The sequence below is a fragment of the Haliaeetus albicilla genome, chromosome 6, assembly GCF_947461875.1.
Source record: "Haliaeetus albicilla chromosome 6, bHalAlb1.1, whole genome shotgun sequence".
NCBI lineage: Eukaryota > Metazoa > Chordata > Aves > Accipitriformes > Accipitridae > Haliaeetus > Haliaeetus albicilla.
The window spans coordinates 9901926-9923908 of record NC_091488.1 but is presented as its reverse complement, the minus strand read 5'-3'; the positions used below and the strand labels follow the sequence as shown (position 1 = coordinate 9923908).

The following is a 21983-nucleotide window of genomic DNA, read 5'->3' as shown; positions in this document are numbered from 1 at the left end:
CAGAGGGTTCTTTCCTCTGCTTTATCAGAGTCAGCTCAATTCAAAACCTTAATGCATCCCTTAATCAGGAACACCTGACAGAGCTCATTAGAAGCTGCCGGGGCTTGCCAGGAGTCCGTGACTCCTCTAGCTCTCCCTACCCAGCAGCAGCTGACACCGTGACTTTCCTCAGAGGTTTTCTGGGAGCTCCCCACAATCCCAGAAACAGCTCCCTGACAATCTAGAAGATCTCAAAGCGCATCCAGAAGCTGCTGTGTCTGTTGTCTGCCTTTCTTTGCTCCACTCAACATGGTAAATTAGGCTTGTGACCTAGCACTACTGCCCATGAAGAGCAAGGGGTGGTCCAGCTATCTGCCTCAACCATTCCTCTAGAGGCTGGAGTTACCTAGCTCTGAACTCGGGGGAGGGATCTCTGGCATTTGATGGAGACAAATTTGGACTAAACACCAAGCTTGCAGAAGGATGAAGCTGGATGACCTGGATTCCACCTGGGGTAGCAGGCCTACACACAGCTTGCCATCCGGATAGCAGGGACAGGCACAGGAAGAAGCATCACCTCTGCTTTACAGATGGCCAGCTACAACATAACTGATCTGCATGAAGTCTTATATAGGGGATAGGAATCCAGTGAAGAACAGCTCGAAAACAGGTTATGCCAGTCAGCCCGAAACCTATTTCATTTATGTTGTTCATTTGTTCTTTTTTTGTCTTCAGACAAGATAACTAAGTTAGCATATAAACTTCATGTATATATTTACACAATATATCTTATGTATATAGAAGTATGTTAAAGGCTACTGTTGGACTTCAGAAATACCCTCCACACATCTCAATTTTCATCATGCAATGTCAATCTTTGTTATCCTTTCACTCTTTGTTATCCTTTCACATTTGGCACTTCTCTACTTTTAGAAAGCAAAAATGTCTGGCTTGGTAGATGAGGGGAGAGCAGAGGATATTGCCTGCCTAGACTTCATTAAGGATTCTGACACTGTCTCCCATAAGATAGTCAAAGAGAAGCTGATGAAGTATGCGATGGATGAGCAGACAGAGGTGGATTGAAAACGGCCAGAGAGTGATGATCAGTGACATGAAGTCTAGATGGAGGTCAGTAACTAGCGGTGTACCCCAGGGGTCAATACTGGATCCAGTCCCCTTCAGCACCTTCGTTAATGATCTGGATGATGGGACAGAGTGTACCCTCAGCAAGTTTGCTGATGAGACCAAACTGGGAGGAGTGGCTGATACACCAGAGGGTCGTGCTGCCATTCAGACGGACTTCAACAGGCTGGAGAAATGGACTGACAGGAACCTCTTGAAGTTCAACAAGGGGAAATGCCAAGTCCTGCACCTGGGGAGGAACATTGTCAAGCACCAGTACATACTGGGGGCTGACCTGCTGGAAAGCATCTTTGCAGAAAAGGCCTTGTGGGGGTCCTGATGGACACCAAGTTGCACATGAGACAGCAATGTTCCCTTGCCGCAAAGAAAGGTTAACGGTACCCTGGGCTGCCTTAGGAGGAGTGTTAGCAGCAGTTCAAGAGAGGTGATCCTTCCCCCCTACTCAGCACTGGTAAGGCCACACCTGGAGTGCTGGGTCCAGTTCTGGGCTCCCCAGTACAAGAGAGACATGGACAGACTGGAGAGAGTCCAGCAAAGGGCCACCACTAAGATGATGAAGGGACTGGAGCATCTTGCCTGTGAGGAAAGGCTGAGAGAGCCGGGACTGCTCAGCCTGGAGAAGGGAAGGTTCAGGAGGGATCTCACTGATGCGTACAAATACCTGAAGGGAGGGTGCAAAGCAAGTGGAGCCAGGCTCTTCTCAGTGGTGCCCAGTGACAGGACCAGAGGCAGCGGGCACAAACTGAAACGCAGTACGCTCCATCTGAACATCAGGAAACACTTTTTTCGCTGTGAGGGTGACCGAGCCCTGGCACTGGTTGCCCAGAGAGGTTGTGGAGTCTCCATCCTTGGAGATGTTCAAAAGCCACCTGGACGCAGTCCTGGGCAATGTGCTGCAGGTGGCCCTGCTTGAGCAGGGGGGATGGACTGGCTGACCTCCAGACGTTCCTTCCAACCTCGACCATTCTGTGATTCTGTGAAAAATTATTTGGGCCTAGATTTTGATCGACAAATTTTGATAAATCACCTTTTTCAATAGGTGATTTCCCTTTCACAGGTTTTAGACCACAAAAATTAAATATGTGAACTTTGGGAGTTTTTCCAGTTTGCAACACCTCTGTTAAATAATTCCTACTAATTTCCTCTTAAAAGGTACTTGAAAATTAAATGCTTCATAATTTTCAGATTACCAGTCCTTGAAAACTTTCAGGATATCAGTTTTCTTTCCCTACTCTGCAAAAGGGAAAAAAAAGTATCTCAAAACCTCCTCTGGGATAAAACAAATAATTTCCTTCCCACTCCCTATCATTAAATCCCCAAGTGAAATACTGGCACCAACAGAATCAACAGAAGATTACCACTCACAATTGCCTTAGGCAAGGCAATATCCTTATGGATTTTATTATGCTTTCCATTTTAAGTATAAAGAATTTATTTTTACACTGATAGAATCTTTCAAAGCAATGAGCTTTCTGAAGTTCAGTCTCTGTGAAGTTACTAACATTTTTAATTAATGCCATGAAGGCACTCAAATCTCTTTTGTATAATACAGTGAATTTAAATAAGTTAAAACCAAAAAAACCTTTTACTAATAAGTTCTCATTCTCTGATTGCTGGAAATTATTAGCAGGCAGTCTTGCCAAAACTGTGTGATTTTATATCCACCGAGCCTGCCTTCAGCACCTTCAGATGGGGCACAATTTCACCTGTCTTCATTGCCAATGTGATAAGGTCTATTGGATGTTACTACTCATATTTTGAAACCTAGGGATACATAAGTAGAATTTAGTATACTCTTGAAAGGATAGCATTCAGTCTTCATGCTGAATTTTCTGATGCTGAGAGATTCAAATTAGACTTTTCAAGCTATTTTAACTTTATTTTTGAGATGTAATCTATACTATAGATGTGCGAAATAACACCATGTTAGTTATCTTGTCACAAGGTTTGACAAGATCACAAAGCACCTAGCTAAGTGGTGTTTAGCTCCCCACCTTTACTCATTAGGGAAGGATTGGTAGGGTGGAAACCACAGCTAGTGTTGGGTTGAGAGAGTATGACTCAAGGAAAAAGATTTGCCTAAGGTGGCCTCTGGCTTAGTGAATAAAGAGACTGCAAGAGGTAAAGAAGCCCTAGGAGAAAAAGGGCAACAGATTGATGCAGTAAGCTGTTTAAGACAGTATCTAATTTGTGAACAAGGGGTCATAGCCTGACACTCCCTGCCCTGGTAGGAAACACATTATACTGCGTAGACAGACTGTCTGTTTAAAAAGTGCAAAAGAAATATTCAAAGTCAGCACTGGAAGTGTAAAAAGAGTGCCTGCAAGATCACTAGACACACTTTTCAAGGGAAGAGGTTGGAAAGGTGTTGTCAGTAATTAGATCTGAGCAATAGAAAAGTGGCTGATTATTTTTAAAACCTTACAGGAATAGGCTTTGGTGAACCATATGGTCTTCTGTGCTGAAACACTCCTGTCTATTTTGACATAAAGGTCCTTACTTAGCCTTCCAGAAGAAGAGTAAATTGGGTGCTAGGTGTGCAATACAGCTCTTCTGTCAATATATAGACCACATAACGTCTTAGTGAAAGAACCATGTGAGAGGTAGGAAATGGAAGGCATCTGCCACTGCACAGAGTGCAGAGTTAAGTCTGCTGCACCTCTGCAGCCACTCTTCAGAGCTGGATTCAGAAGTAGGACATACAAGAGTCTCTGGTATTCAGAACTGTCAACAAGAAGAGATATTTTACTGCATAATTCAGTCTCCAGATAACAGTGTCCACTGCCAGGGAACTTCTTCATTTAAAGTCTGAGGTTCTTAAAAGTTTAATCCCATGCAATGCACATTCCTTTCTTAGCCCCAAAAGGCATGAGAAGCCACATGCTGATCACAGTTGTAATCTGTAACCCACCCATCAGCTACCTACCAACGACTTTTACAATTGCAGTGAGCCTTTGGTGTGTATCAGTCCCTTGTACAGATTTGAAGGGACTCCATACAATTGTCAGAAATGTTATCAGAGGCAGTATATTCACTCGCTTTGGCAATGCTCTCCTAGCCTGTCATGATGATTGTCCATCTGTGTCTCTCCAGTGTGAAACAGTGACATTAATATTCTTTTTCTCCATCCCTCTGAAAGCTGCAGGTGATACTGCTTCTCCTGCCTCATTACATGATGATCTGATGAAGAAAGTCCTAAGATCATGGAGATATTTGATGTGCCATTGTGGTTTGCAGCTGCTTTTGTCTTTGCTGTGCACCATGACCCCTTGTAATCACTTTGTTCAAGGCAGGAGACACTCTGTAAAGGCTTCAGTTATCTGCAGAGTGCTCAGTTATATTAAAGGACATGGTGGGACTGCTTTGTCATTTTGTTCTGCATGCTTATGCTTTTGTGTCTCTTTCCAGACATTCCTAAATATTCATATTGTAAGTATAGTACTAATCAAGTACTGCTGATCACTTTAAAAGAGATAGCAATGAGATCACCCTGCCCTTTGCATAAAACCATAGCAACCGCATCAACTTTCAGGTCAGTGAACTATATTATTGATTATTATTATTATGTATTAACATAAGTCATTTTAAGGCCAGATCTTACAAATTCTAAGAAAGTGAGCCCATTAAAGTCAGTAGGAAATTGAAAACCTGGGGTGAACCGAAAGGGGAAAGGGACCAGCTCGTAGACAGGCTATGTAATCATAGGCATTGCCAACCCAACCGTTACAGAGCCCTGCTTCAGGAATTGTGAGAGTCATTCCCAGCTTGGCTGTTCTTTTGTATATATTTAAGTAGGGCATGACAACGGAAACAAATGTAGTAGATGTCACAACACCTTCCAGTCTGCAGGCAGCCTGGGCAGCAATGCCATTCTGAGATGTTAAAGCAAGACCTACCTATAACACTTGTCCTTTAACAACACCCCCACTGTAATTTCTATCTGCCAAAAGAAGCCGCAAACATCGACAGCCTATCCAGATATGCTATGTGGCTACTAAATTCTGGAAGGAAAGCCTGGTTCTCTGTCTTTCCAGACTGTGTGGGAGCCCTGGACATTTTAAAGAGGAAAAGGAGTCTTTTCCTGAATCTGCAGTTGAAGATGAGCAACAACTGCAGAGCATCCTCAGATAAAAGACGAAGGCAGACAGTGTCCAATGGCTGTCATAGCTTCCTCTAGGAAGACAGACCGGCAGCTGATTACCGCCAGAGCTTATACTTCTGACCTGTACTGCCTAGTTCTCAGCCTTAGCACCAGGGTCAAGCCAAAATATTTACTATTCCATGTACTGGTCACATTATGCTAAAAAATAGCTGTTGCCAAATGGGATATCCATTTTGAATCAACCTAATGGAATTGCAGGACACCAATTAAAAAATAGTTTAATTACTTTTTGCCAGTCTAACATCTATGATCCAATCCAAGCTAGATATTAGATCTCTAACCAAGGCGCAAAAGCTTCATTGGGCGTTTATAACTGCAGCAGCCAAAGGTACCAGCTCACACGGTCAAGGTCAAAGTGCTTCCCATACTGCGCTACCCTGCACCATGGAAGCCAAAGGAAGGAGAAGAGGAATGGGAATGTTCCACAGAGCAAACCGGGCAAGCCCACTGGCACAAGGGTAACAGAAAGGCAGCACACAACACACCCTCTTTGATTTTTTTCTTGCCAAAGAATTGCCTGGGGCTGCACAGAACATGTATCTGCAGCTGCTGGCAGCCTGCGTTAGGAGACCGAGGTGTAGGTGTGTTCCTGGGAAAGAGACCACACTTTCTGGGGTCAGGCTGGTTCACCACTCAAGCAAACTGTGGGCTGGTCTCCTGCCCACCCACTATCTACAGTAGAATGGGCACAGCAAGACAGCCTACAGGACAGTAAGCATGGAGTTATAAGGGGTCCCCACAGGCCCTTACCAGCCTCGGCCCATCCCACCACAAAGCAAACCTGGAGATGGTGGCCAGGCCCAGCCAAGAGTCCAGATCATCAGGCAAGTTCATGGCAATGAGAAAGGTTCAAGGTCAATGGAGGAACTCAATCCACAGGTCCGGTCTTATGATTGCCCAGCAGGCCAGCTAGGAAATCAATCTATTAGTACCCACAGGGCCCTGACAGTAAGTGTGGTTGGAGGGTAAGATTTCTGCATGGTTTTTCTACTAACACTGTGTGCAAGTAACACAGAAAATTTTATTTCCCTGGTGTATTCAGTGTATTTTTTCACCAAAGTTGGTTGGTATAAGTCATCAGAGTAGTCTATTGTCAGAACAACTGTCAAAAGTCATCCAGGAATAAATAATTCCATTTTTTCTACTTAGAACACATGGTCTGTGAGCAGGGCGAGCCAACAAACTATCATATTCTAGTATAAGACACCTACATATCAGGTGCCTGGCTCTTTTCTTTTCAACAAAACTCTACTTTTACTATTTGATAATTAATTAATTTGAGTTTAGAGCCTACTGTATGTACTGTATTCCTGCAATATTAATTGTTTTTCCAAATAACATGATTTGTTAAAAACTAATTTTTCTCAAAAATGCTGCTCAGATGAAAGAGCAAAACCAAAACAAGATCGGAAGGGGGAGGAAGAGAGAAGCTCTCTGGGCTTAATTTTTCCTTTAGCTCATTAGTACTTCAGAGAGGTTTTGTAACTCCTGTTGGGTCTCATTCTTGTCTTTCTCTAGGATCTCTCCACCGTGTAGAATGTGGGTCTGCAATGTTAAGGAGTCATATACTGTTGTAGCAGTAAATTATTTTCAGCCTCATTTTTAAGCTTGTGTAACCGTGCTTGCTGCCTGTGTGTCTGCCCCCTCTGTCCCCAATTACTTTTGAATCCCTTGTTTCATAGTCACCACCACATTTGACAGAACTGGACAGATCTTACTGCCATAACATTCCCACAAGCTTTGTGAAAACATGTGGGCCAGGGGAGGAGACAGGATGAACTCAACCTTTATTAGGCATCAGGGAACCCATAGTGAGCTCAGGTCTCAGCCTTACTTATGTGCATATACATGTCTTTACAAAGAGAGACAGATTTTAGAAGTATTAGAGTTACCTTCTTTTTCTGGTGAATATTATGTTGCAATTTGACAAGCAAAAATTGTAGAATCACAGAATCATAAAATCAGTTAGGCTGGAAAAGACCTTTAAGATCATCAAGTCCAACCATTAACCTAGCACTGCCAGGTCCACGACTAAACCATGTCCCCAAGCACCACATCTACACGTCTTTTAAATGCCTCCAGGGATGGTGACTCAACCACTTCCCTGGGCAGCCTGTTCCAGTGCTTGACAACCATTTCAGTGAAGAAATTTTTCCCAATGTCCAATCTAAACCTCCCCTGGCACCACTTGAGGCCATTTCCCCTCGTCCTATCGCTTGTTACTTGGGAGAAGAGACTGACACCAACCTCACTACAACCTCCTTTCAGGTAGTTGTAGAGAGTGGTAAGGTCTCCCCTCAGTCTCCCTTTCTCCAGGCTAAACAACCCCAGTTCCCTCAGCCGCTCCTCATAAGACTTGTGCTCTAGACCCTTCACCAGCTGTGTTGCTCTTTGATGAGCTCCAGCACCTCCATGTCTTTCCTGTAGCGAGGGGCCCAAAACTGAACACAGCACTCGAGGGGCGGCCTCACCAGTGCCGGGTACAGGGGAACAATCACCTCCCTGCTCCTGCTGGCCACACTGTTTCTGATACAGGCCAGGATGCCGCTGGCCTTCTTGGCCACCTGGGCACAGGCCGGCTCATATTCAGCCGGCTGTTGACCAGCACCCCCAGGTCTTTCTCTGCCGGGCAGCTTTCCAGCCACTCTTCCCCAAGCCCGTGGCGCTGCATGGGGTTGCTGTGACCCAAGTGCAGGACCCGGCACTTGGCCTTGTTGAACCTCATACAGTTGGCCTCGGCCCATCGATCCAGCCTGTCCAGATCCCTCTGTAGAGCCTTCCTACCCTGAAGCAGATCAACCCTTCCTCCCAGCTTGGTGTCATCTGCAAACTTACTGAGGGTGCACTCGACCCCCTCGTCCAGATCATTGATAAAGATATTAAACAGAACTGGCACCAATACTGAGCCCTGGGGAACACCACTTGTGACCAGCCACCAATTGGATTTAACTCCATTCACCACAACTCTTTGGGCTCAGCCATCCAGTCAGTTTTTTACCCAGTGAAGCGTATGCCCATCAGAGCCATGAGCAGCCAGTTTCTCCAGGAGAATGCTGTGGGAAACCGTGTCAGAGGCTTTACTAAAGTCCAGGTAGACAACATCCACAGCCTTTCCCTCATACACTAAGCAGGTCACCTTGTCATAGAGGGAGATCAGGTTAGTCAAGCAGTCAAGTTAGTCAAATGTCTTTATTCTTCCTTCTAACTGGTTCTTCAAGGCCTTGTCACCATGGAAATTGTGAGGACATTCATTCTCCTGCAAAGACACGGGCAACATTGCAATATTGCTGGATTTGGACCTTTGTATACACTGGCTGTCTTAGGCACTTGTATCACTTGACACACACTAAGATATCAAGCCTATTTCAACAAGCTGAGTGTGAAAAGTAACATTAGGAAAGCTACAGGGGGATTCTAGTGTAATTCAACCACTACAGTTACAGAGGACCCATCATGCAACACAGCTGCTCTCCTCTGACCTTCTGCAAGTGCTTCATGGCCACCAATGCACAGGGAATCGTCACATAGGGTCTTCTGCTCTACTTCAGAGAATTGCATCCATAGATGCAAGGGAACATCACAAATTCAGGAGCTGACTTTGCAGTAAGGTCATAGGTATGGGGCCAGGCCTTCTGTGAGGGTCTGGGACCCCGTGGTTGCTTGATCAATGTATGTAGGTGAAGGTGATTCTTCCTTGCATAAGGGGATGCCTGCTTTGATGGAACCAGTCACAGACTTCTGTAACCTTAATTATTTCTTGACACTATTTCACTGATCTTTAATTTAAAAAATAAAAGTCCCCATGTTTCTGTTGTCTCTTAGGACACATTATCCTATAGAAATAAGCAGAAAGAAGCATGTTGCAGGAGGCAATGACAAGCATGCTTTCTCACCATGTCCAGCATGCTTCAACATAGTCACCTTTCTGAGTGGCTAAACCTTCAGGACACAGCTATGTAGAGTGAAAGAGAATGGTCCTGCTCTCTGACATCAAATTCTTCATCACTTGACCTCTAGTAAATGAAAGGAAATCCTATAGGCATGCATCCTACCTTCCTTACTTTAGATGCAGATTCACATGCTTGCTCACCAATGCACTCATGCTAGTGCCTTTACTCTTCCAGCACATGGACAGCTATATAGAAAGGTCGAATCAACCACCATTGGCATTCCTGATAAACATTATTTTACAAACGGGTAAACATGCACAGTCAGGAAATACATGTTCAGAAAATGCATAATAAAAAATGCATGATTCTTCCATATTCAGGAGGATAAGCTTGTCTTTGTGATGAGTGCCTTAGCAAGAAAAAAAAATGTTTACGTCATTAGCATTGTCTCTGGCCCAGATTCAGGAAGCTTATGTTCCACCTAGCTCTCTCTGCTTGTCTTCCCTGAGGGTGGTCCTGGGCCTTCAAAAATGCCAAGCCAACAGCAGAGACAAGGCAGAGGCTCCCAGTAATAGTTCAAGGCACTCTGGTCTAGTCACGGTTTGGGGTCACTAACAGAAAGGCCAGCTCCGCTGTCGGGGAATGGAAACAGGGCAGAGAGAGAAGCCTGAGTGCTCAGGTCTTGCCTGGCAGAGGTACCATGTCTATGACTCCCTGGGGCCTGAAGAAAGGCAAACGGCAGACCTTTCTCCTCTGTGACTTGTTAGGATCGCAGTATGTAGATCATTTTCCTGGTTCACCCCTCCACTCCACTGCAGTCTATAAATAACCTGTTCATCCAAACCCCTCTTTGCTAGGGCGTTAGCAAACCCAGTAGACCCACGGAGGTGAGGCTACTGCAGCTCCATGCCCCCAGGTCCAACCTGTAGCGAGGCTGAGCATGTTTTCTCAGCAGGCACACAAAGGCACATATACGCTACGTGTATATACACAGGACAGCACAGGCAGACAGAGCTAGAGATCACACGCTGACATAAACCCCCCACGCTTGCTCCAGTCATTGGCACCATGGACACACGGGCCAGCCCAGCTGCTGGCACGCAGACCCCCATACACACACACATGTGTACAGGGAACAGAGAGTCCCTCACTCAAGAGTTGAAAAGGAGCTTAATAGGGAGACAGGAGAGACTCTACTGTTCAGGTGCAGGGCATGGACAGGCTTACTGACCAGCCACTGTTCACACACAGCTGACCCTTTTTGTCCCTTTAACCTTCTGTTCTCCCACCCTTGTTCCTCCCCAAACTGCCCTGATCCCTCCCTTTCCCCACACTTGGCTCCTCCCGAAACATCCCATACTGTCTTATGCAATCCTAAAACGTTCTTCCCTTGCATCCCATAATGTGTGCCATATCCATGCAGGCAGCGATCCCTTCGGTCCGCAAGGCACTCCAGAGAGCCTCTCCATTGATGCCATGGGTGGATGTCCCCCCGCCCATGGGGCTGCGGCTCTCCTGGCACAGCTGGGGTGGGATGATGGTGGTGGTGGGAGCTCCTTTCCTCTGGGATACTGCGGTTCCCCTGCCCACCGTTGCCTCTCTGTGCTCCTTCGTCCACGTGCACAAGTGTGTGTGCTGTTTGTGTGCGTGGAGATGAGCTTTTTATGGGCTGATGGCTCTGCTGTGATGGGCCAGGGTATAATTCAGGTTCCCCTGCCTGCCATTGTCCCTCTGTGCTCTTTTGTGTGTGCAGAGATGAGCTTTTTTATCACATAACATGACAATCTCCTGCATATATACATTCTTGTATTATTATTCCTGATAGCATCATCCTCTGTTGTACATCTTCTTCTTTAGTCCAGTGACACTCCTGAGAGCAAATACCAACAAATGAGAGAGCATATTCTCCTGGCTGCCGGACTAAGAAAAGGGTAGCAGAGTTATTTCTTAGCAATGAAGATCTGATTCTCCACTCTTTGCTTAGGCCATCTGCATCTTGAAACAAAAACAAAGAAGTTTGAAGCATTTAGGTATATCCTTATTACACAGTTGTGCTAACAGGGCAGCCACAGAACTGGAATAGCCTGACATCTCCTTTGGTGTCCTTGGGTATCTGTGATACCCAGGCTAAATGCGTATCAGTGCCAGGCTGCTCTTCTTCCACTGCTCTCAGCCGACGTAAGTGGCTGACATATTTGAACTAACCAGGAGATGCTTTTGCTTATGTTGGGAGCCAGCCTTTGGGAGCTTGCAGAGTAAGAAGGTAGAAAGTAAAGTAGCCCTTTCCCTACTCCCTAGGCTCTGTGACAGGGCTCGGTCAGATGCATGGTGTGGGGACCCCTGGCTCTCCCCCACTTCTTGCATGTGCTGGGAGAAAAAGGAAAGAGGTGAATCACTGTGCCACCACAACCTCTATGTTTATATTCCTCTACACACGCCATATAATAACCCTGGGAAGAACAAATATGTCCATGAACACCATGTACTTCTGGTGCAGGGTATAAAATAACTAAGTGGTCAGGCTGAAAAAGTCAAGATGAACCAAAATAGAACTCCCAGAGCTGATTTCCTCACAGCACAAAGGTAATGGAAAAAGTTGAAGAATATGGTTAGATCTGCACAATAGTTCAGTTATTTCTAAAATTACATTGATTTCTATGACAATTTTTTTCTATTGACATAGACAAGTTTTTCCTGGTCACCTTGAACTGAATTTCAGCTTCACTCACAGAACTACCAGCAACCACTACAGTTATATATCATGGGCCAGGTTCTCAGATGGTGTAAATCAGGGTAGATCCACTGACTAGTCCCAGGCCTGAGAGTTTATAAATGCTGTTCACCCCTTTCTGTGCTAACCATGACTTCTTTCCTTGTGATCACAGTGCTATCAACACATACTTTCCTGCCCACATTCATATTTTGTGGAATCACTGGTCTACCAAGTTTTGTTTGCCTTTTTTTTTTTTTTAAGATAATCAACTAAATTATATTCTGCTATTTACTAAAGCAGCAATTGTCTTCTGACTCCTGTTGTTAGGTAAAAAATGAGCTACTACCTTGGAAACCATGTCAGTGAAAACATGCCTGTGAAAGAGCAGTTATGCTGCATATCCTGGAAATGGCATAACCACCTACAGAACATGCACGGGACTGTCCTGCTGGCACAGCTGTGCCATCTACCAAGGCCCTGAAGAGCATGAAGCTTCATTGCTGTCACTGCAATGTTACAACCACCCAATTATCTCCTCACCAGAAGGACTGAAGGCTTCCTTTTTTTCTCACTTGAATCTTTCGCACCAACTGAAGATGATTAATCCTTGAATATGGATATTAAGATCCACCTTCTGTTTCTTAAATAGCTTCAAGGACTCACACAGCTCTCCAACTTTTCTGTTTCAGAGCTTAGTTTTGTACCAGCCTTAGTGGAGTCTCCATCCTCACACCTGTAATTACTTGCTGATAAACTTGTTAATTCAAGTAAAGAAGTTTGATATGGCCCTTCAAATTTCCACGCCAGCTTCTGATCTGTTTGTGGAGGTTTATTGTATCCTTTTGTCCTAACCTCTGTCCCACCAGAGTTTGCTTTTTCGTGAAAAAAGTTACCATCTCCCTGCTGCAAATTGAACTCCTCTCTCAGTATCCCAGAGGAGTGGAGGAACCTTCTTTAAGGACTCACTGGGTGCAAAATAAAACCCTTTAAAGTGGGAAGGCAGCACTTAATCTACACATAATAGGAAGAGTTGAATTGACTTTATCAAGTCTTATTTGCTGAGCCTTGTCCTTTAGCTAGTCAATATTTGCAATGAGTAAGCCTGCGTCTTTCTCAAACATTATCTAAAGGTTTTCTAAACCATTTAAGGTTCACAAGTCCTAAACCTATGATACATTTTCTTCACAAGTTTTCTAGAATTTTCTGGAATGTGCTATAGCGCACTTTGACATCAGGCAAGGCAAAATATTCCCCTGCTAGCACCAAGTGGGAAGGCTCTGAATCTAAAGGTGTTAATAGAGGCATAAGCCATTTAGCCATGGATAAAGTACATATCACGCAGGATCTGGTATCTTGAAAAAGGTCATCTTTCATGATGAAGACTTCTTCATGGCTTTCTAGTATTGCAGCTTCAGAAATGCAACCATGAAAAAGGAAAAATTAAGTTCAAAGTAGGGTTCTCATATAGTTCATTGAAGCTACTTTTCTGGTTTTGTTAGATTGAAAGTTCTGTATGCTGCACAGAATACAGTCAACTGCATAGTGTATATACTATATATTATTGCATACACTAACATTATATAGCATGCAATAATGAATATATGTTGTACGAGTAATTCTATTTATATTTATCTCTGTAATATGTATTTATTGTGCACTTAAAATAATATTAATTATTCACATTTTGTACACATCTAGAAGTAGGAAAAAAGTACAGTAAGGTGATAAACTGCTGATAATGAATGCCATAGAGGTAAACAGCTAGAGATCTCCTTAAAACAATCTTCAAATCATTTAAGTATTGTAAAGGAGGAGGGGAACATGCACCAAAACCAATGATAGATTTGAGGCAGTGGAGAATAAATCATTCCTCATCTATGGGTGAGAAAGCCTATGGAAACCTGAAGGAGCTCTAGAAATCATACTAGCAACATCACTGGGACAAAATATTAAGGACAAGGAACAAATTTTGCAGGGGATGTGTAACAACATGTTTTATTCAGACAACAGCTAGTGTTGAAAAAAATGGTCAAGCTTTTGTGCACACAAACCATACTTCAAGAGCAGCCTAATGACATTACAGGCAGCATTACATGTTCTTGGAGAAATCCTTACTATGAAGGAAGGAAGGAATATCACAAGTTCAGCCATTTGTGGCAGTGTAGCTGAAGTTGGACATCTGAAGTGTGTAAACAAACCCCTCACATTTTTTCACTCATTGCAGAAATTTCACATCAGGCAGCTGTGATTCCCATCCAGAAAATATGTCTCCTAATTAGCTGGTGTATATCTTTAAACTACACGTTTTACGGGCTATTAGACAGAGGAAAGGCAAATTAACAATGAATCAATCTCCTTCACCAGTCACTTACCATGGCCCAGTGAGTTACAGTGCATGTCTACGAGCGCGGGTGTTCCTGATGGGGTCTGCGATGGAGATGGTGCCTCTGGTCAGTCCTGCTTCACGCTCCAGCAATCCCACTTGCCTGCAGCCCCACACAAGCTGTGTAAGCTCTCCACCCCTGTGCCTGAGTGCTTGCTCAGTAAAGTCCATTATCTGAATCGTTCTGTTTCCTTGCCTCCTGCTTATGCCTCCCAAAAGCAGTCACAGAGGAGGCACATAGTAGTTCTCCACAAATTTGGGGGAGAAATAGATGGGACTAGGAGTATGTTCTCTCTCTCACAGACGCACATACTCCTCTCTCTTACTCACGTGGCTCTCCTGAGAACGAAAAATTGAGACCCCCTTCATAACTCTCCTTAATTTTGATTGTTTGCAACCAAAATGGAGTCAAAACCACAAAATGCATGCACATGTCAAAACTGAAGCCAGCTGCCTCACCTCAGTCCCAGCTACTTGCGTGTTGCCATTGAATACCCAGCAGGCTACCCAGAAATCCTGGGAAAAGAGGGCAGTGTCTGAAGCACTGTGTTGTGTACCAGGAGCATTCCCTATTCAAAAAAAAACCCAAGAAACTTATCTTATTGCTGCTTAGAAATCAAAGAAGAGCTTGCAGAGGCAGGACTCCTTAAGCTGATGTAAATCACCATGGTGTTTCCATAGCAAAAAAGGTATTTCCGTATAGTTACTTTGTTTGTCAGAAAGCACTGCTTAGTGATATTAGAAAGCAGCAAAACTAATCAAGAGTGTCCTCATTCTAACACCTTCACCAAAAAAAAAGAATAAATAAATAAGCACCCAGCTCAATCATCTCCTCTGCTGTTTCAAGGACATTCATTCACACGTAATTCCCCACCTTGAGCTTCTTTTCCCTTCCTTTCTCCCCACCTTTGGAACAAGAGGAAACTTTCTCACTCAGAAAAGCCTAGCCTAACAGCAATTTTAAAGCAGCAGATGCAGGCACCAGGTCCTGTTCTAGGAGAGCAGAAAGCCTCGCTCCCCAGGGCCCTGCATTACCCTGACCACTTCTCACAGGGAGGAGAAGCAGCCTTGCCTTTGGACAGGATATTCAGGAAGTTTTTTTCCATCTGGGGACTTACAGTATCTCTGCACAAATCTGCTTGGAGGCTGAAGCCCAACCCTCCTTTGCAGGGGCCCTTTCATGAGAGTTTTCATCCATCTGGGAGGGCAGGAAGAGGCATTTTCTCTGCAGCTGCTCCCCATGAATCAGCTGGCAGCCGCATTGCCCATATTCTTCCTCCAGGACTTTTAGGACATGGCATCCACGGCACTGCGAGTTTCTAATCACTCAGAGAAATCTGAAGCTTTGTTCCCAGTCAGCAGCCTGTCCCCTGGCAGAAAGAAGCTGGGTTTCTGCACTTTTGTTACATATTTACTGTAGGTCACTGCTTGTAATTTCTTAGTCCCAGTGCTCAGGCTTTGGTCCTCCACAATGTCTCGCTTTTCTCACACTTCACTGGCCTTCTGTGTTTCACATTAGGCAATCAGCAGGATGACAAATATGACAGCAGTCTCCAGTTCAGCCTCCTGAGTGTTCTCAGCCAATATGCCAAAAATGTAATGGCTTTTCTTTTTTTGTTTTTAATAACGTTATCTGGATGGTGGCTATAGGCATCTGTTGAGCTTGCCATATGCTCCACATTTCCATACAGAAAGATGATGATGCTAATAAAATAATTATTTGAATAGCACTTTATGGTTTAAAAGGAGTGATTTGATGTGCAGTATGTAAGTCCAGACCTGGAGCTATTATACCCAATTAAAGCATCCTGCACTTGGGCATGCATTACAGTTAGCACACAGGAGCAGTAGATTTATTTGTATTTTCAGTCTGGTCATAAAATTAAATCACTGTTTGCTTCCAGCTTAACCCCCTTACAGCTGAGTGGCTGGAGCAAAACTACAGATGAATCTAATAGACTAAATCTCTTCTTTGAAGAGATTGTACATGTCCCAGCTAAATTAGATAGGGCAATTTTCTGTCTCTCACGTTTTTCTGCTTTGTAGTACTATACACTGCTGAGCATCTCAGGGAAATCAGAGCACTGGTACCCTTGTGCCTGCCCCATAAGACTACACATATAAACATAGGTCCCTACCTAAGGTCTGTGGGGCTAGGAGTGTCTCTTTGGCCCAAGTTATCATTGTGACTAGCACAGCAAAGCTTGACCCAGGACTCTCAAGCAATGTCATGGTGTAAGCTGGATACACCAATGAGGAAGAAATACATTTACTTTTCAAACAGTACTGGCTATTTGTTTCTATGAATTTAAAATCTACAATGCATAAAAACTCTAATATGTAGCCACAACCGTATCTTTGCCTGGCAGGCCCTGCCCAAAGGTCTGACTTCCCAGGTTGACCTGGGACCTCCCTTGTCTTTGTGGACCTGCCTAGCATTCTCTGGATCTGACCTGTGGACTGAATTCCTGGTTTGACCTTGGACCTGCCCCATCACCATGAGCTTGCGTGGTAATCTGGAAACTTGGTTGAGCCTGCCTGTGATCTCATGTTCTCCTCGGCTCCCTTGCTGGGGGTGGTAGGATGGGCCTTGGCTGGTGAGACCCTGGGGGCCCCGGTGGAGACCCCTGTGCCTCTCTGCTCCCAGGGAGCTGCTGGCCCTTGCTGCACACTAACATCATCATTCTCTGAAACAGAGTTCCAGTATTTCCTTAGCCAGTAAAAAACAGCAGAATTGCTTTTGGGGTTGAATGAAGTCGAGCAGAAGCTTTAACTAAGGAAAGTGAGAAAAAGCCACAAACTGGAACTAAAAAGGGGAATGCTGCCAAGCATGGAGATCGCTTCCCAGAGCAGACTTCCATAGTAGATGACTTCACCTCCCTAACAACAAGTGTCCAAGTCAGACTTCTTCAGAGTCATTCATCAAAAAATGGAGAATAATTGTCGCTTGGTACTTGCACCCTTTCAGGGATCTCCCTGGCTTTGAAACTGGCCAGCACTTAAATGAATAAGGCAGCAACACCAGAGAATGGGAGCCCCTTGGTGCCTGTCTTAATCCCATTAGTCAGAACGATGAAATCTGTAGCTGAACTGTGGCAGGATTTTAGCTGGATAAAGATTTAGTTTGTTTTCATTTTCCCATGTTACCACTGTGTAATCCCCTGTACTCTCTGCAGAATGATTTGAGGTTTGTTGTTTCCTCTCCAGCACTTGGGGCTGGGGGCCAGGAGTTACATTAATGAAAAATGTAGCTCAGATCATCAGTCATGAAAAGTCACTGCCACCTGATGCTTCCTGTGATCTCTTTGAAATAAAATGGTTAGGGCTGCATTTCAGCCACCCCTAGTGTCCATCTCAGGGGAAAAGTTAAATTTTAAGAGAAAACTCAATTTTCACATCTTAAAAAGATAATTCTGGGAACCAGTAACAAGTTCCCTGTCCTTCAATGGCTAGAGTCAGGAGGCTAAGCTTTCAGATCCTTTCCTTCCAATGTCCTACATAAAGTGGGCCATGCTAGGATTGTGTCCAGATGGGTTATTCATTGACCTTACTGACCAATGGAGCACAGAGGACTTCCTTCTTGGTGCATAATGTGGGGGTAAAACAGGTATGTAGTGGCCACAGAGAAAGTGAAAATAGGACTTACCAGTAATGACTGACAGGTATGTCCCGCATGCAGGTATCCTTGGGGCTCTCCGAACATCCACCCGGCAAACAAACAGCAAATTCCCTTCTGGCTTGTGGCCCTGCTATCCCAACTGTGGAGAGGGAAGCACCCCCAAGGAGAAGGACTCATGTTCACTTTGGGAATTTGCAGTGATGTGGTGTTGGGTTGGAGCCAGGGGAGCCACCAGAACAGGGCATGGGGGTGCTCCCAGCACCCCAGTTTAGAGGACACAGGGCTACAGACAGCACACAGGCACTGGGAAAAGCTGACACACAGGCATTAAACAGGGAAGGATTTGATCAAGTATTGCCCTTTTAAACGGAGGAAACTTTGCAGGATTATCAATCAGACATATTCTAACAGAGCACAGGCAGACCTATAAGGATATTTAGCTATTGACTAGTCGGTTGCTACATTCACATGAGTAACTAGGACACTGTTTGCTGCTAATAATATGAAAGGTTACATGGAGAAATACACTAACTTTGAGTAATTTGGAGATTTGCTGTCTAGTCAATGCATTGATCTGGATGTAAATTGCTCATAGTTTTGTGTCCTCATTAGAGGTGCAGTGTTTAGGACAGAAATACCAATATTTTTGCTAAATATTGTAAGTTAAGTTATTGTGCACTGTGTTCATTTTTATCTTTTCTTAGTATGTTGCATTTAAAATTGCTCAGTACTTGAGGTTATGAGGTGAGCATTTTTACATATTTTTGAATCTGTATTAAGGCATGGCTCAGCTTTATAATGCTTAACTTCCAAAGGTACCACGGTCTCACAAATCCCATTGGCTTCAAAGGCATTTATGAGCTCTCAGCACCTCTGAAAATCTGGTCATCCTGAATGTCTGTAACTACATTTTAATCAGCTATTTAGGCCTTTGTGGTCAGTGCACACACCACCTTATCCAGCTCCCAGAGGAACCACCTACGGATGTCTCCTGACTCCCTGTTTCTGAGGCAAGGAGGGATTATAATGAGATTGCCTGCCCTCCCTCTTTCCTCCTAATATTTCAGTGTTCTGCAGAAAAGGGAAAAGCTCTTCAATGCCAAGTTTTCCTGAAGGCCCTGCTGCTAGAGAAGATGCATCTTTTTCCTCTGGTATAGGATAAGCTCACCTCTCCAGTTCCTCACTTGTGCTTCCAGGCACACAGTAACCATCTGCCTGAATGCAGCCCTACAGGAGCAAAACCTGTAGAATGCAAATAGGAAAAGCAGCAAAGCCTCCCAGAGGAGGGATGTTGTGGGATGTGTGGTAATGTCAAAGCTCCTTGCAAGGGGGATGCAGCTCTCAAGTTTCCTGACATGGGGACCTGCTCTGTCCAGACCTCATTTCAGACCAAGGCATGCAAACCAGCCGTAAATACCTCTTACATGGTCTCTGTCCTGTTATGCAAAATGGATAAGTGTTTCCCAGCAGGTACAGAGGAGCGCTGCCCTTGGCTCTCACACAGCTCTTGGCTCCCAAGAGCCCTGGTTCAAAGTCTAGCAGTCAACAAGGCAGCACCTGGAGAACTTGATGCTCCACAGGTATGTAGGGGTAGGAAACACACTAAAAGGCCATGTCCTTTGGCACAGTCTGTCACAGTAGCAATGTGTCCCCGCTGTATTATCATGGGTATAACATCCCAGTCTCAAGCTCTCATTCATAAACACAGGTTCAGATTTCCACAAACTGGTCCATTCTTTACTTCCCCAGGCAGGGAGCATTTCCCAGCTGTCGATACTGAATGTAAACATATTCCTCAAATTGAAAACATTTTACGAAAATATCTTTACCAACCACTTTTAGTAGACATTGACATGGATCTATGCTCTGCTCTACTTCAACCAGTTTTTACCAGAGGATGGTGTACTGTATTTCTAAAATGCCCATGACATACTAGATGATGAAACAGCAGGCTAGAGGAGGAAAAATAGAGAGATCCAGTAGTTGACATCCAGGTAGTTCTGCCACATGTGCACTAGGCACAGTTTTGGTTAGATATGGCAAAATCTGATCTACAAGATGACCAGACTCTCCTCTGGGCAGTGGTGAGACTGCTTGGGGTTTTTTAATGTTTTTGCAAATACATAGGTTCAACAGTACAATGGAAATTTTTAAAGAATAGAAGTTAAGCCACAGCTGGTTTATAAAGTGGTTTGGTGCGCTTCTGCACTAGGATCAACTTGTTGAAAATAACTCCAGCTGCAGCTCTGGACTGTAGTCCCTCACCCAGCTAGGAAGGGCACTTTCCCTCAAAAGCATCATGCTGCTTGGGCTGCAGGCAGCCAGCACACCCAGGAGCCTCCTGGGCACACAACTGTGAAGCTGCTAGAGAAGATTGGTTTGAAAGACTGGCTTCTTCCAAATTGACCTAGAAAATTAGGTAAATCATGTAAAGCAGTTGTTTGCCCAGCTCAGCATCCTTTTGACTTCCCTGTTATCAGTTAGCTCTGTGCAAGGCATGCCTGCACTTGCATTCACTCAAGGAGGGAGAAAGCAGACATTCATTAAAAAATAACTTAGACTCACTTTAAATTCAACTCATACTTCCAGAGAGAAGTCCTGAGTTGGAAATACAGAATCAGCATTTGTGACACAAAATCAAAGAGATTTATTTACCACGAGGAGCAGAGATGATGCTATATTCTTGCTTCTTCCCTGTGTCTATCAATCTTGAATTGTCTGAGACTCCCCAATTCAGTAACTGATCAAGCTACGAAGGGGCTCATTTTTCTGTAGGCCTATGGCTATATATATAGTAACATTCTCAATATCACATGAGGGTTTTTTTAAGCCACATTTGAAGAAATTCATGAGTCACCAGATGACTCCCTTTGAACAATGAGAGCTTTATTCACCAGTAATGTAAAAATGTGGCCAAAGCTCATAAAATACACTCCACAGAAATTATCTGAAAAGGCAATAAACCACCTCTGCAATACATTTCCTTGACTGTCTTTGTCTTTACATGCTTCAAAACAAAGGAGTCTTTTTTCATGCAGGTTACACTATTTTGGTCTCATTGTCTGATGGGCCTTTTAACTGACAGTTCTTGAGCTTTGTGGGTTTGGTTCAATCTTTTACAGAGGGACGGGTTGACATGATGGCTGATATGGGCTTGGACTCCCAACTCCCACCATACATCATGGTGTGGTGTAGTCAAAGTTTTTATTCAAATCCATCTCTAGTAAGGACTTATTAATATTTGCTAGCATACTGCATTTTTTTAGCTGTTAGTCATTTTTGCTTTCATACTATGCTCCCCTCACCCCAAATTCCCAAAATTGTTCTGGTATTATATCTGCTAAAAAATTCAGCCAGTGCATATAATTCTCTCCCAAGTCATGGAGACCACAAGTGGGAGTTGTGCTGCAACCATTAAAGGGGTGATGGGGGACTGTTATAATTTATGTTTTCATTGTGGCTGCAAGGACAAGCGGTGCTTTAGAGATTTCACAATCTTGCAATGACGTCACACAGACATATTACTATATAAAATATTCCACAAAATCCTGAAAGGAACTTGAAGTCAGACTCAGTTCAAATTTCAACTAGATGAGCCAGCTGGAAAAATCAAAGAAGATAAAAAAGGGAAGCGGGGGCGGTGGGGAATCGCCAGCATATTTACTCCTAAATTGTGTCAGTCTGATTTCTGGCAGACACAAGTTGAGTTTATTATTGCATTTTCTAATACCCCCAAGCTTTGGGACATTTCTCTTTGCTATTTCTCTGCTTTTATCATCACACTATTAGCTGAGCCTCCCCAATAGCCTGTGTTTGGAAAGCTGGCTGGCCCTACTCCTGAGAGAAACCCCCAACTCTCGTATCTCCAGGGACACCCAAACCACTGCAGTCTTTCTTAACATTGCTTTTTTTCTGCATTAGGATCATACATACATTGCATTTGTTGGTTTGAGCAAACATCCTCTCTAGTATGAAAAGGCTGGGAACAGAAGGATAAAGGACAAGACTCTGGCCCCTTTGAAGTCTGTGGGAATGCTGCCATTGACATCAGTGGGGCCAGGATTTTAGCCAGAGCTTTCTTCCAAAACCAGCAT

The 21983-nt window shown here is 44.2% G+C and overlaps 1 long non-coding RNA gene across 1 annotated transcript; it reads right to left on the bottom strand.

The window, feature by feature from the left end:
- Nucleotides 1–13222: 13222 nt before the first annotated feature.
- LOC138685577 (uncharacterized) lies at nucleotides 13223–20665 on the bottom strand. Its single transcript, XR_011324872.1, has 3 exons — nucleotides 20545–20665; nucleotides 14260–14373; nucleotides 13223–13296 (listed from the first exon to the last, which is right to left on the bottom strand). It is a non-coding gene; the product is annotated as an uncharacterized lncRNA (long non-coding RNA).
- Between the last annotated feature and the right edge of the window lie 1318 nt (nucleotides 20666–21983).